This window comes from Poromitra crassiceps (genome assembly GCF_964638095.1).
Source record: "Poromitra crassiceps genome assembly, chromosome: 19".
NCBI classification, from domain to species: domain Eukaryota; kingdom Metazoa; phylum Chordata; class Actinopteri; order Beryciformes; family Melamphaidae; genus Poromitra; species Poromitra crassiceps.
In genome coordinates, this window is record NC_139646.1 from 11,315,789 (window position 1) to 11,331,109 (window position 15,321).

The 15,321-nt window shown below is 47.1% G+C and overlaps 1 protein-coding gene across 1 annotated transcript in view; it reads right to left on the reverse strand.

Moving 5' to 3' along the window:
* Positions 1-9,200, reverse strand: part of smad1 (SMAD family member 1) — a 24,715-nt gene extending 15,515 nt beyond the window's left edge. Inside the window, exon 1 of the mRNA XM_083656270.1 lies at positions 9,121-9,200. The gene's annotated coding sequence lies outside the window, so the exon portion shown is untranslated. The remainder of the gene's footprint in view (positions 1-9,120) is intronic.
* Positions 9,201-15,321: the final 6,121 nt, after the last annotated feature.

Consider the following 15,321-nt stretch of genomic DNA (forward strand, 5'->3'; position numbering starts at 1 on the left):
GGGGGGAGGTACTGAGGTGAATGTGTTCTGTAAAGCATCAACACCAGGCAGCAACAAACAGGGGGTTGGAGGGGCAGGAATCTGGCAACGTCTGGGACAATAAAGAAGGAAGTGCATGTGGACCTCAGGATAAATGTGCCCATTCACCGGGGTCCCACAGGAGCCATTCAGTAGCCAGGAGGTGCCACCGCGCATTCTCGCTTTTAAAGGGGGGAAACAAGAGGGCATTAAAAGCTCTCGCAGTTCCACCTTCTTTTCAAGCTATTCTCTATGCAATTAGGGAGATGCACATGTTGTTGTGTGGCTGAGGTTCGGCTGTGCATACGGCTTACAAATCCACCTCCTTTGTTCCCTTTTCTTTTTTGATCACTTTTTTTCCTCATTTGTCCCAACAAATCCCCCCCCCCCCCCCGATTGTACTTGGCCAATCCCCTGTCCCGGTCGTTGCTCCACCCCCTCTGCCGATCTGGGGAGAGTTGTAGACTAGCACATGCCTCCTCCTATACATGCGCAGTTGCTTTTTTTTTTCACCTGACAGCGAGGGGTTTCACCGGCAGGACGTACGTAGCGTGTGGGAAGATCGCGCTATCCCCCCCCCCAGTTCCCCTCACCCGCGACCAGATGCCCCCCGACTGACCAAAGTAGGCGCAAGTGTAGCAACCAGGACACATACCCTTTAGCATAGCTTCCATTATGCCCGTATTGGACGCCCGACCGAGCCGAAGGCAGCACGTGGACTCGAACCTGCGACCCTCGTGTCGGTAGGCAGGGAATCTACCGCCGCGGGGCTGCACTACCCGGATGCCCGGAAATCCACCTCCGTTTTAGCCCTACTAGTACTACTGAGTCAGGGTGAGGACAGTAAATACAGAGCAGCAGATTGGGTTTCCTACGAGAGCAGGAAGCAGTCACATATCAGGAAGACTCTGCTTGGCTCGCTCCAAAGTTATTCTTGGCCCTTCAGATTATGGGCTGAATCGCCCTTTCTATCTTTGTCGGCTACTGTATGTGTGTAGGCTGCAACACACTGACACAACGGCCAGACCAGTTTGATGACAACAGGTGCTATTTACAACACATGGTGTGCGTGTGTGTGTGTGTGTGTGTGTGTGTGTGTGTGTGTGTGTGTGCGCATGTGTGTGTGTGTGTGTGTGTGAGTTGCGGGGGCATTGGAAACCTACTATTGCCAACCGCACTGACAGGAAAGCTGTAAGTTTCACCTATATTTAGCGTAGCCGCCCAAATCACATTGGCTCATCTAAAAAGTGAGGGCTGAACAGCTAACAGGAGGGAGGGAGGGAGGGAGGGGGCACACGGGTGGACCAGGGTGTGTCTGTGTGCGAGAAGGAGGGTGAGAGTGATAGAGAGAGATAGTGAGTGAGATGGAGAGAGAGAGAGAGAGAGAGAGAGAGAGAGAGAGAGAGAGACATGAAGGGAAACATATTTGAAGGCAGCAGATATCCTTTGTGTGTCGCTGCCACCTCGCTGTATTGTCCCACCACCATGAGGCAGGCAGGAAACACACTGCGTGATTATTTCTGCATTTCTGTCATCGCCGGGCGGGGCAGCAGCGACATCACTTCCTTCTGCTGAGGTCGGCAGGTCTCTCCACAGGTGCAGGGCGGGAGAGAAAATGACAATTTCCTCAACTATCCACCACTGACTCTCTCTCTCTCTCACACACACACACACACACACACACACACACACACACACACACACACACACACACACACACACACACACACACACACACACACACACACACACACTCTGCTTTGGTAGTAGTAGGAGTGCTAGACTGGAGGATGGATCAGCAGCACTGACATGGGTGCGGTCTCTGTTCCCGCCTGTTTGAGCATCAAAGTGGTTGGATTTCTGTGATGTTAACTTGAGAGGATGAACCTTTGTACTCCTGTTATTGCCGCTTGGTTTTGTGTTCGTATAATAAATCCAGCGATTCACCGGATTTGGAAGTGATTTAGCGCAGAATAAACGATCACCAGCAGAGTTTTCTGGAGGATTCATTGGAAATATCTCCGTCTGACAGCTGCTGTATTGCTGCATTGTGTGGCCATGTCACGCAAAACTGACTCAGCAGATCTGCACATTGAGCAATTAGATGTACTTCACAACTGAGCATGCAGTGTTGCAATACAGCTCCAATCAGAGACAGCTGGGGTCAGCTGGTGCTGGGAAGGGATTAAAAACAGCAAAACTGCCTTGGTACCAGGGTCAGAACCAGAACCCAGAAGAAATCCACAGTGCTGCTTTGACAGCCGACCCTATCGGCACACGTTCAGGTCTAGCTGCAGAGAGACAGCACACGCACGTTCAGGACTAGCTGCAGACTAGAGAGACAGCACACGTTCAGGACTAGCTGCAGACTAGAGAGACAGCACATGTTCAGGACTAGCTGCAGACTAGAGAGACAGCACATGTTCAGGACTAGCTGCAGACTAGAGAGACAGCACACGTTCATGACTAGCTGCAGACTAGAGAGACAGGACATGTTCATGAGGACTAGCTGCAGAGAGACCGCACATGTTCATGAGGACTAGCTGCAGAGAGCCAGCACATGTTCAGGACTAGCTGCAGACTAGAGAGACAACATACAGTATGTTCAGGACTAGCTGCAGAGAGACACGTTCAGGACTATCTGCAGAGAGACACATTCAGGACTAGCTGCAGAGAGACACGTTCAGGACTAGCTGCAGAGAGACAGCACATGTTCAGGACTAGCTGCAGAGAGACAGCACATGTTCAGGACTAGCTGCAGAGAGACAGGTTCAGGACTAGCTGCAGAGAGACACCACACGTTCAGGACTAGCTGCAGAGAGACACGTTCAGGACTAGCTGCAGAGAGACACATTCAGGACTAGCTGCAGAGAGACACGTTCAGGACTAGCTGCAAAGAGACACGTTCAGGACTAGCTGCAGAGAAACACATTCAGGACTAGCTGCAGAGAGACACGTTCAGGACTAGCTGCAGAGAGACACGTTCAGGACTAGCTGCAAAGAGACACGTTCAGGACTAGCTGCAGAGAGACACGTTCAGGACTAGCTGCAGAGAGACAGCACACGTTCAGGACTAGCTGCAAAGAGACAGCACACGTTCAGGACTAGCTGCAAAGAGACACGTTCAGGACTAGCTGCAGAGAGACAGCACACGTTCAGGACTAGCTGCAAAGAGACACGTTCAGGACTAGCTGCAGAGAGACACATTCAGGACTAGCTGCAGAGAGACACGTTCAGGACTAGCTGCAGAGAGACACGTTCAGGACTAGCTGCAGAGAGACACGTTCAGGACTAGCTGCAAAGAGACACGTTCAGGACTAGCTGCAGAGAGACACGTTCAGGACTAGCTGCAAAGAGACACGTTCAGGACTAGCTGCAGAGAGACACATTCAGGACTAGCTGCAGAGAGACACGTTCAGGACTAGCTGCAGAGAGACAGCACACGTTCAGGACTAGCTGCAGAGAGACACGTTCAGGACTAGCTGCAGAGAGACAGCACACGTTCAGGACTAGCTGCAGAGAGACACGTTCAGGACTAGCTGCAGAGAGACACGTTCAGGACTAGCTGCAAAGAGACACGTTCAGGACTAGCTGCAGAGAGACACGTTCAGGACTAGCTGCAGAGAGACACGTTCAGGACTAGCTGCAGAGAGACACGTTCAGGACTAGCTGCAGAGAGACAGCACACGTTCAGGACTAGCTGCAGAGAGACACGTTCAGGACTAGCTGCAGAGAGACACGTTCAGGACTAGCTGCAGAGAGACACGTTCAGGACTAGCTGCAAAGAGACACGTTCAGGACTAGCTGCAGAGAGACACGTTCAGGACTAGCTGCAGAGAGACACGTTCAGGACTAGCTGCAAAGAGACACGTTCAGGACTAGCTGCAAAGAGACACGTTCAGGACTAGCTGCAGAGAGACACGTTCAGGACTAGCTGCAGAGAGACAGCACACGTTCAGGACTAGCTGCAGAGAGACAGCACACGTTCAGGACTAGCTGCAGAGAGACACGTTCAGGACTAGCTGCAGAGAGACAGCACACGTTCAGGACTAGCTGCAGAGAGACAGCACACGTTCAGGACTAGCTGCAGAGAGACACGTTCAGGACTAGCTGCAGAGAGACATGTTCAGGACTAGCTGCAGAGAGACACATTCAGGACTAGCTGCAGAGAGACACGTTCAGGACTAGCTGCAAAGAGACACGTTCAGGACTAGCTGCAGAGAGACACGTTCAGGACTAGCTGCAGAGAGACACGTTCAGGACTAGCTGCAGAGAGACACATTCAGGACTAGCTGCAGAGAGACAGCACACGTTCAGGACTAGCTGCAGAGAGACACGTTCAGGACTAGCTGCAGAGAGACACGTTCAGGACTAGCTGCAGAGAGACACGTTCAGGACTAGCTGCAGAGAGACACGTTCAGGACTAGCTGCAGAGAGACAGCATTTAATCCAATTCAGATGGAGAATTCCAGAAAAGTACGCGCTGGAACATCTGGAGCAGGCTTCACAATCCTCTCCTGTCCTCCTGCTGCAGCTGGAGACCATATCTCTCTTGGGTATTTCCAAAACTGACAATCCATAATATCTGACCGCTGGCTTGACCACATGCTTACTTAAAGGGGCTGAGATGGGTTTGTGTTGACGGTTCTTTGGACAATGCTAGTTTAGGGTTGCTCTTTAGACAATGCTAGTTTAGAGTTGCCTGTGAAGCAGTCAAAATCCGACCTGCGCCGGCCTGCCCCCCTGGCCCTATATACCTATGTATAGATTAGACTGGGATGTTTGTGTGTGTGGCTTTTCCAAACTATTCCCTGAAACTTCCACCTTAACGCATAGGATTGATGCTCCCATACAGGTGGTTTCACAGTCAGTATCCTAACGTCCAGGAAACTGCATTTGACTCTAACATCAGATCTAATCCAACGGCAAAACAAAGCGTAAAAACGTAATCAAACGTCGAGCCAACTAACACTCATCTCATTCCCCTCGTGTCTCTTACAGCAGTGATTCTCAACCTTTTTCATATCAAGGACCCCTCATTGAATCCACATTGGAGCCACGGACCCCCCATTTGATGAGATTTTGTCTCTGAGAACATATTTATTGTTAGATATGATTTGATCAACAATCCCAAGACTATGATGTACTGTAACTGTAGGTAGAGAGATATCAATGAAACTAGAATCAAAACAGTCTACGTTCTCTAATTGTGTTAACTTCTTCACTTGTAAATGAAATCATGGTGAAGTTTAACAATTCATCAATTTGCTGGCGGACCCCTGGAACCTCCTCAGGGACCCTGGTGTTCCCCGGAGGGCCCGGAGTGGACCCCACATTTGGAACAACTGTCTGTCTTACAGTCTATGATGCGTCAGTCACACACAGAGATCAGACAGTCTACGATGCGTCAGTCACACACAGAGATCAGACAGTCTATGATGCGTCAGTCACACACAGAGATCAGACAGTCTATGATGCGTCAGTCACACACAGAGATCAGACAGTCTATGATGCGTCAGTCACACACAGAGATCAGACAGTCTATGATGCGTCAGTCACACACAGAGATCAGACAGTCTATGATGCGTCAGTCACACACAGAGATCAGACAGTCTATGATGCGTCAGTCACACACAGAGATCAGACAGTCTATGATGCGTCAGTCACACACGGAGATCAGATGCCTCCGGTGCGTGGACTCGCCAACTGCTCCCCTGCCTGTCAAAGCTACAACACACACCGGCATTTACACAAGAGCTCCATAAAAATCACTCGGACATTCCGCCCGGCGCAGCTGAGCCCGTGCATCTCCCCACTAGCCCGCTGCGCTAGCTCGAGCTAGCCTGTTAGCACGGGCGGAGGCGGAGGGCTAATACGGCGTTAGGTAGAGCTAGCCTGTTAGCGCGTGGGGGGGGGGGGGGGTGGGAGCGGCGGAGGCTAATGGGAGCATAGAGTCAGATCATGCGACATTGACAGGCGGAGGGTTTGACCCACCTGGTGCGAGCTGTTAGCCACTACACTGGCCCCATGGATCATTTTGCACTGCTCCAGTGTCTGTTAATCAATTTAGGCCCCGGCTGTGGAGGATGAGCAGGCAGTAATGATGCTCTCTGGAGCCTCCCCGGGGACGCAGCATTATAAAGAAGCTACATTATTTATCAGCAGGGCCCTGGACGGCCCCGCCATTAGCCCCCGCTATAAACAGAGGAGTGGAGGCAGAGAGAGGGTGAGAGATAAAGACAGAGAGAGAGGGGGGGGGGAGAGAGGAGGATAGATAAAGACAGAGAGAGAGAGAGGGGGGAGAGAGGGATGAGGCAGAGAGAGGGTAGATAGATAAAGAGAGAGAGAGAGAGAGAGAGAGAGAGGGGGGGGGGGGGGAGAGGGATGAGGCAGAGAGAGGGTAGATAGATAAAGAGAGAGAGAGGGGGGGGGGAGAGAGGGATGAGGCAGAGAGAGGGTAGATAGATAAAGAGAGAGAGAGGGGGAGAGAGAGAGAGAAAGCGAAAGTGATAGCAAAGCCAGAGATTTTTAAGACAGACCATGTATGTGTCAGAGGGAGAGAGAGAAGGGAGGGCACACACACACACACGCACGCGTCGCGCACACACACACACACACACACACACACACTACACACACTCTTAACCAAGCACTTCTCACAAAAGTGTTTTCAAGTGTTATTCGTTCCTGAGTAAATAGTGCCACTGAACGATGGAATAATATGTGCTTCTTCACAGCAATGCAGCAGTCAGTGGCACAGCTTTACCAGGGCAGCATCTTTTCAAGAATAATAATGATAATAATAATAATAATAATAAAGTTCTACGTCATTTGAGTGAATAATGAGCTAAATACAGCCAAACCAGTGGCCGATGTGGCAAATGTTTTTACCGCAGCCTTCAGTCTCACACAATAGTCTATGAGCTGGGCTGAGCTGGTCTGGAAATAACCACAGTCAGACAGGAGGTGTTGCCCTTAGTGACTAGACATGGCATTGACCCGGGAGGCTCCTTAAACTCCATGGGGTCACTGTTCCTCACAACAAACACACCACGCATACCACACTGACCTGTAAGCTGCTGTATGAGTGCGTGTAGTGACGTCGAGTAGGATATGGACTGGAAACACAACACTGAACAACACCGGGAAGCCTGTCACAACCAAACTGCTGTCGGTAACATCCAGCCCCGTTTAGGGCGCGAGCAATGACTTTGAAAGGGCTTGGGACGCTGAACTGGGATCAGATTGTGTATAATGTACCCAGACAGACCAGTCCACACACGACCACAGACATAACTAGCGAACACATGGGGTTTCAAGCAGCTATCCCAACCATGCTCGGCACTCAGTGTTGGGTTAGTGTTGTGTTAGGGGTGGACACCTCTCCCCCAACACATGGCAGGCTAGGGTGTCTGGGCTGTACGGGCAGACAGAAGGCTTTTCGGAGCCTGACGTCGCTCAGTACTGTTGTGACTGACTCTTTGGAAACAGAGGAATGTGCATAACCTATATTTAGGCTACTACACCTTGTAGCGTTTTTGTGCTGTGATGTGATATTGCAGCAAAATAAATCTGGGCAATAGCTAAAATACATGTCATTAAAATGATTGTAATGACACTGTAATAGCTCTGTCTTTGGCTCAAAACAATATTGCTATCATAGTGTTAGGTTTTATGCATGGCGCAAGGTAAATAAAGTGTGTTTATAATACTGTGGGACAACAAGCCACCCCTGCCATGTTTTACTGTGTGTATTTCGCTAAACAATGCCTCACACAGAAGGAATACGACTGAACCTGATAATAGGATCTGATAATCCCACGTGCATTTGATATATTGAAGTTAACGTGAAACTAGCCATGTCATTTCAATTCCCTACAAAAAGCACTGGATTATTTTTCAAACTGAATTTAAAGCTGCATATATTGAGCGTGCAGAATGATAAAACAAGTGAAGTAAATCACGGACAAGGACAAATTCCCGTCCTGTGGGTAATCTGATATGTCATCTTCAATAATGTCAGGAGGTCTAGCCTTAGCTGCTGTAGGTCTCTCTCTCTCTCTCTCTCTCTCTCTGTCTCTCTCTCGCTTTCATACACACATAAATTCATGAACTCATGACATAATTGTGCATAAAACCACACACATTTATGCCACAATGAAGCACACCAGTGCAGATGATAACCTCAGCCATAAGACTGAGAAAATGTAAAGATGACGATGCTGTTGGTAAAGAGATGCCATGTGGATGTTGGTAACCAGAGCCGAGTAGTATACTGCATGCATTCTTCCTCATCCAATAAACTCTTATCAATGACTTCAAAATATGATCAGTGAACAATTAATCATGTCAAATCACCAGTCATCAACCTGGAGCTAAGCTTTTTTATTTTCTTATGTCATCCATTTTATGTGAAGCACTTTGACCTGCATCTGTGTATGAAATGTGCTATACAAATAAACTTGACTTGACTTAGAAATAAACAACAACAATAATAGAGCCTGTAATAGATTAATAAACTCAATATACTTTTGAACAATGTATAATAACCTTTCATCCCTAATGAAAGATCACTATATCTCATAGGGCACTCATAGTGTGTCTGTGTTAGGCTACTCAAGAGTGAGTTTACAGATCATCATCGCATTTTATGGTATTATCTCCTCAGTATCTATAACAGTCCTGTTCTAGACTGTCTAAACTATTCCAAGAGACTTGCCGTTTAGCTGATATTTCATATTCGTAGGCTACAGTAGCCTCCTTGTAAAATGTATTCTAAGATTAGCTGCAATGCTTCTTTTTCAATGGAGTCAAGTTGCTAACATCGCAAAAGCAACAATCAGTTTACACCTAAACGAAAAATGATCACATCACGTTTCAGTTTGCCTACATTTTCAACTCTTGTTACAAATCTGTTAGACTAGTCAGTTAAGGAAGAAAAAAGTTTGAAGCTGCCAAGACAGTGCCTGGCAGACTGTTCAAGCTGAATCGTTTTGAACCTACTTCTCTTCAAATAGAGTCATGCAAAGTAGACGGATGTAAATACAAGTCGAGAAGCGGCACTTTTCATTTTGCATATAGGAAAAGAAAAGTGTACAGTACCTTTTTTGTGCAGCTTTTGAGTCTCCCTCCTTCTATGTGCTCTCATACAGCTGCCTGTCTTGGCTCTGCTTGGCCTGGCGTCAGTGAGTCGCGGAGCCGTCTCACCCTCCGCTGAGCGCCAGTATCACGCCGCGGGATGCAGTCCGACAATAACAAGACCTACTTTTTACACATCTAACATCTTCATTCAGTGTGGAAATGGATTATGTAACTGTGAAACAATGCGGGCTTCTCGTTCAGTTTGAAGAGGCTCGCCAGTGGAGGCTTTCTTTAAGAATCTAGTGATTTTGTTGTTGTCACAACTTGCCTGCCTATTATTGATATTTTTAAAGAGAAAGACTATAAAAACCAGTGTGGATCTCAACCTGAAAATCGAATGTGGTGTAGTCAAATTCATTAAATATATTGCATGCATTAGCCTACCAGTTAGTGCACAATATTACTTTGCTGAACAGAAGTGTTGCTGCTCTCTCCACTGTTTCATCGCCACAGACAGTATACAGACCTACAGACAGAAATCCTCAGATGGGAGTCCATGAGATATAGTAGCCTATGCATCTTTCATCTCTCTCTAGCAACCTATGGAGGCCTTGAAATGATAGAGTTTGTGGTGGCTACATACATTCAGCCAACTGTCTTTCTTTCAAATAATATCAGCATACATCATCTGGTTTTATGTCACATCACCCCTCGTTACTGAAAGAAAACAAAACAGCTCTGCACCTCCAAAGTGTGCCAGTGACCTCTTGCAGGTTCTAACTGACAGACAGGGAACTCTTCTTAGCTGTGGTTTATCTGATGGTGAACTCCTGAACTGCACTGTGTTAAGCTTGCCTCTCAGTTCCCCCTGCTTTGATTGTGATATGATAAGCACTATTTATGTTGTCAGGAGAACAAAAGTGTCTAAGAGAAGGCTAAGCACAGGAACGTGCTGACACATGCTGTCATCTCAGATTCTCACCTCCAGACAATGCCTTCATGCACACAGCCTAGAACAGATGTCTGCATGTAGCAGCTATCTCTGTTGGGTATGGCTACTGGCATAATTTTGCATGGTCAAGAGTGGAACTTCAACAGTTCTTCAAACCATCTCATTAATATTGCATGCTAATGCATGAAAATAGCCTTCAGGGCAGCAGCAGAGGACAGGCACACAAAGTGTCATTTCCTCTTCTCAGAGGTGAGAATAATCAGTCCTATCTTGCACAAAAGTTGATATGATGGAGTGATGAGGAATAGGCTACTCAAAGTAGAATACAGTAGTTTCTATTAAATCTACCAAAACAAAAGTAAATGTGCTTATTTTCCCCTTACAAAAAGGAACTATAGTAGGCTAATAGCATTTTAGAATATTTGCAATACAAAAGTCAGTAAACATGTAAAATATCATATAGCCTACATAAAAAAAAGACCACAGAAAATCATGTACAGTAGGCGGTTACAAATAGCCTACCATAGCCTACAACCCACTATAAACTCATTAATGAGGGCACACTATAAATCCCTATAGGATATTACACGAATATTATAGTGATGATCTTTCATGATGGTCTACCAAGTGAAGAAGTGCAATATTAGTTAACATTGACAAAAACAAATGGAGAAAATCCTATAACGTTAAATCTACTACAAGCCACGTTTGATGTGACACATAAAAACAATATTATCGGGTTTTTTTTAAGAGTTCACTGGTCAAGTTCAGCGCTGCGAGTGACGGCCAAGGGGGACTAGATTATCCTGAAGACAGGCGGAGGAGGAAAAGCGCTCAGAGTGGAGGAGGCTCCTGGCGCAGCTGACGTCACGGCGCTGGCGACAGAATGTCTGAGTGAGGCGGGAGCGAGCTGCACGTGAATGTGAAATCTGGGAAAACAGTGTGATGAGAGAGAGAGAGAGAGAGAGAGAGAGAGAGAGAGAGAGAGAGAGAGAGAGAGAGAGAGAGGCGATGATGATGATGATGAGAAATAGAGGGAAGGGTCCACAAACTTTGTTTTACGTTTGACACCCCCGAAGAGAACGAGACAGAGAGAGGGAGGGAGAGAGAGGGAGGGAGGGAGGGAGGGAGAGAGAGAGAGCGAGAGAGAGAGAGAGAGAGAGAGAGAGAGAGAGAGAGGGAGGGAGGGAGAGAGAGAGCGAGCGAGAGAGAGCTGTAGAACATGCACATTTATATTCCTATAATATTCCCATAGGGACTTGCAGTGTTTGAATAGTGTATACGACCTTATCATACTTTATTGCACTTTTTTTTTAATCTCCTATGGTATCACTAGCCTATATTAATGAATAATAGTGTAGCCTATAGTGGTCCTCTAATACTCCAGAGACCTAGAGTTTTACTGACATGTTCACGGCTCTACAGTTCTTTTTTTAAAGGAACATTTTGTCCAAAGGAACCCCAGAATGAATGCAGAACAGCATGGTCGTTGGGAAGTGCAAACTTATAGGCAGTGAAATAATACTGAAATTAAACTGTTGCCAATTTTTCCAGGGACCCTGGGAATCCCCTCCTGGAAGCCTGATGGTCCAAAGACCCCGCTTTGGGAACCACTGCGACAGAGGGTGAGACAACATCTTAATACAGATCTGATCACATTAGACCAAAATCAAAGTAATCACATTTGGGGGAAATGTTGCTTGTTTCAGACAGTGTCAGCCATCCTCTCTCTGCTGGTCTCACTGCACTTGCAGAGTGGATTCTGGCCTGAATAAGTCAGTAAAGGAAGCAGACACAATGCAAATATTTGCAATATTCACACGGAGAGGCCTGCTTCCTTGTTGTGGTAGATTCAGTGATTTAAAATAGCTCTGACACCTGATACTTTGTTATATATATATACACTCCATATCCCACTTTGATTATTGACATTGAAAATTCTATATTGTTGCTGTATTGGTATAGGCCTATTGTTGGTAATAGTGACGGTAATAAGAGAAAGAAATCGTGTCGTTCACTGTGCTCGACTGGCCTTGCTTTGTAGTGGTAAGAGCTGAATGTGGATGCAGTTCAGATGACAATCCCCATTGTTGAGCCATCACACAGCGGGATAGCAGCCAGTGATGGAGAAGAGGGGAGGCCAGCGGAGAGGTCAGCTCCTTCCCGTCTCATCTCTCTGCTTTCCAGCACAGTCCCTTGTGTGGTTCATGTCACCTCAGTGACTGAAAGACGATCCAAGCCCAGGTCAGCTCAGGGACTTGGGGCAAGCAGCCCGTGAAGCTCAACCAGCAGAGCCATGGCTATAGGCTATAGGCATGGGGAGCTATCATCATGTCCATGTGATTTCCAACTCCATTATATAAAATGCATCCAAGCACATTGCAAGACTGTTGCAAGTTCAGGTCAGCTTATCTTCAACATTATCCAAACTGAAATGAGAGAAAATGTCACATTGGACCTAACATTTTTTGGACAAATAATCCATATGGGGATAAACTTAACATAGCCCAGTGAATCATCATCAGCCATGAATGGATTATAATAAATATATACAGTAGTAGGCTATATCACCAATAGCAAGTGGTTTGTGTACTATTACTGTTTGATTCAGTTAGTAGTAGTAGGTCCTATTAGGTCAGGGTTCACAAAAGAGCGGGAGCCATTTCCACACCCTGGAGCCCTGCCTGTCTCTAGCCAGACTAAAGGAAGAGTAGACCCCGAGCGTTAGGATTCATTACAGCATAGCTCCATAGACTTCCATGAATTAGCACGAGGTTGAAATGCTCAACGATGACTGACACACATGTGTTTAGATGACGCTCCCTCACACATGCAATTCATTTGGCCCCCGAGTGCCATCAGAGGTCTGTTGGCAGCCCCCGTCGAGTTTCTGCAGTAACGCGAGGCATGGTGGCAGCGCATCAGGCCAGCTCGCATTTCAAACGGGCGCCTCGCTCGACGCGGCTTTTCGCAAGTCCTTCTAGAAATAATGTCTGGGGGTGGTAATATTTGAACGCTGTCTCCAAGGGCTCTCGGTTTACCCCTTCCGCCCTCGCCGCTGCACGCTGCATAGAGACAGGGAGGGAATGCACAACCAATAGGATAACACAGAGAGGGTGGCGCTACCTTATGTACACAGCGACTCGCTGATTGCTTTGTCTATCAGTGGTTATTCTTTAGGTCAAGATATGTCCCTTCTTTACCTGGGATGGGGAGCGGTTCATTGAGTGGTTATCTCAAACACATTCATGTCGATACAGACTCACAGACTAATGATTAAGTCACACTTAGAGACACCTTGTCTGACACACTCTCTCTCTCTCTCTCTCTCTCTCTCTCTCACACACACACACTTGATCGTTCTCACAGCTCTTCACACACCCTTGAGAGATTTGATCGCTGGCCCTCTCAGCAGACAATGAGCTATTTCTAATCTAAACCCCACTGTGGAAAATGAGACTCCCTTGTGGACTGTGTCTAACCACCTGCCCCCCACACCCACACACCGCCCGGTTCTCTTCACCCCCAGCAAAGAGATCCCCTGGGGTCGGTTTGGAGGGTGGTCTGCCCTGCCCTGCTCCCCTCCCCAGGCTCTGTGCGGAGTATAGCAGGGTTCGAGTCTTGGGGGGGATTTAACAGCAGCTGCCACAGTCACTTGTTAGATGGGTCTGTCCACTGTAGATGGCACAGCTGTTTGGTACACGGGGGGTGGCGACACGTTGAACTTCAACCAACTGCCGAGGCTTGTTCATGATGGCTGGACACATGGCAGTGCACCTGTATCTTGGCCAGCTGTCCCCCCCCCCCCCACTTTACAGGTGCACTCTCAGAAGCTCTGAGGTTTGTCCAGGGAAGAAGTGCCGTTTCATCCTACTGCATCTTGCAGTTAATGGTATTTGATTGGCATTCTCTCACCAGGATCGTTATTTGAAGAAGTACGAGGAACCTATCACAGACTTTATGTGAGATTGAAAATATTATATAGGATAATCTCCGCACTGTGGATTGGGAGGTATTGTCTATTGATATGAATGTGAGTGATTGTCTAATCTGCATTAGCCCCATGACAGACTGGCAACAACCTGTCCAGGGTGGTCGCTCCCCTCTGCCCCAATGTATGCTGGGATTGGCTCCAGCGCTTCATCACCCTGAGAGGGAATAAATCAGGTAAAAAATAATAATAATCCTATTTTAGATTAATGGATTTTGTGCTTGGACAAGTTGTGCTATTAAAGGTGCACCTGAGCTGAGCTGCCGGGCGAGTGTAAAGACATGTAGTTATTTCATTTATAGTTTCAGCAGTTTCACCACACTGTAGACAATAGAGATGGTGGTTCTCACTCCAAAACACTGTCCGTAGAGTAAATGACTGCTAACATATTTAATTCACGATACACTGAGGTTGACTTTTAGAAGCGAAGAAGTCACTTAAACATATTGATGACATAAAACCTGAAGCAAACTCCATAACTAGATTACTCCTTCCTGCACATATGAAAATCAGAAGCACAGAACCTGGATAGCATCTCACTATTCTGTGCACCCGGTTCAAGTCATACATAACAGGTTACTGTGCAGTACTAAGTTGTTACAGGTGATACAGTCTCAGAATCACTTGAGTTCAATAAGGAATCAACTAAATGTTACTACAATAAACATACAAAAGGTGGTACAGATGGTACAAGGACAGCTGACCTCACATAACCTGCCCTACAGCAAAATGGACAGGAGAAGATATTTAATAGAATTTTGCACGGTATGCACCTAGGGTGGAGACTCTGGACATGATGCGCCATGGCTGCAGTTATGGAAATCGCCCACTCCACAGGCTCCCAAAATCATGACTGACAGACCAACACAGTCTCTTAGAAAAACGTATAATACCAACGATGTGGACCAACGTTGCTATTTTACAATTTCGGCTCGAAAAATAAATATTAACGTTCCGAGTGGTTAGGGTGAGGATTAGAGTAGGGGGAGGGGTTAGAAACAGAAAATCTCCGTAAAACACGCCCAAACCCCGCCCACCGCTGTAGACGCATACGTTCCCATTTTACAATTTCTTAGCCGACATCGTAAAATAGCAACGTTTGTCCACAAACGTTGCTATTTTACGATTTTTTTGGAGATCGGGTTGGACAGACAGACAGACAGACAGACAGACAGACACCGCCCACCCACCTAGGCTGGTGCGCCATCGGCTCATACTACATCACAGTTGGCTCGAGTAACATCACTGATGACATCACAATTGCCTGAGTGACATCACC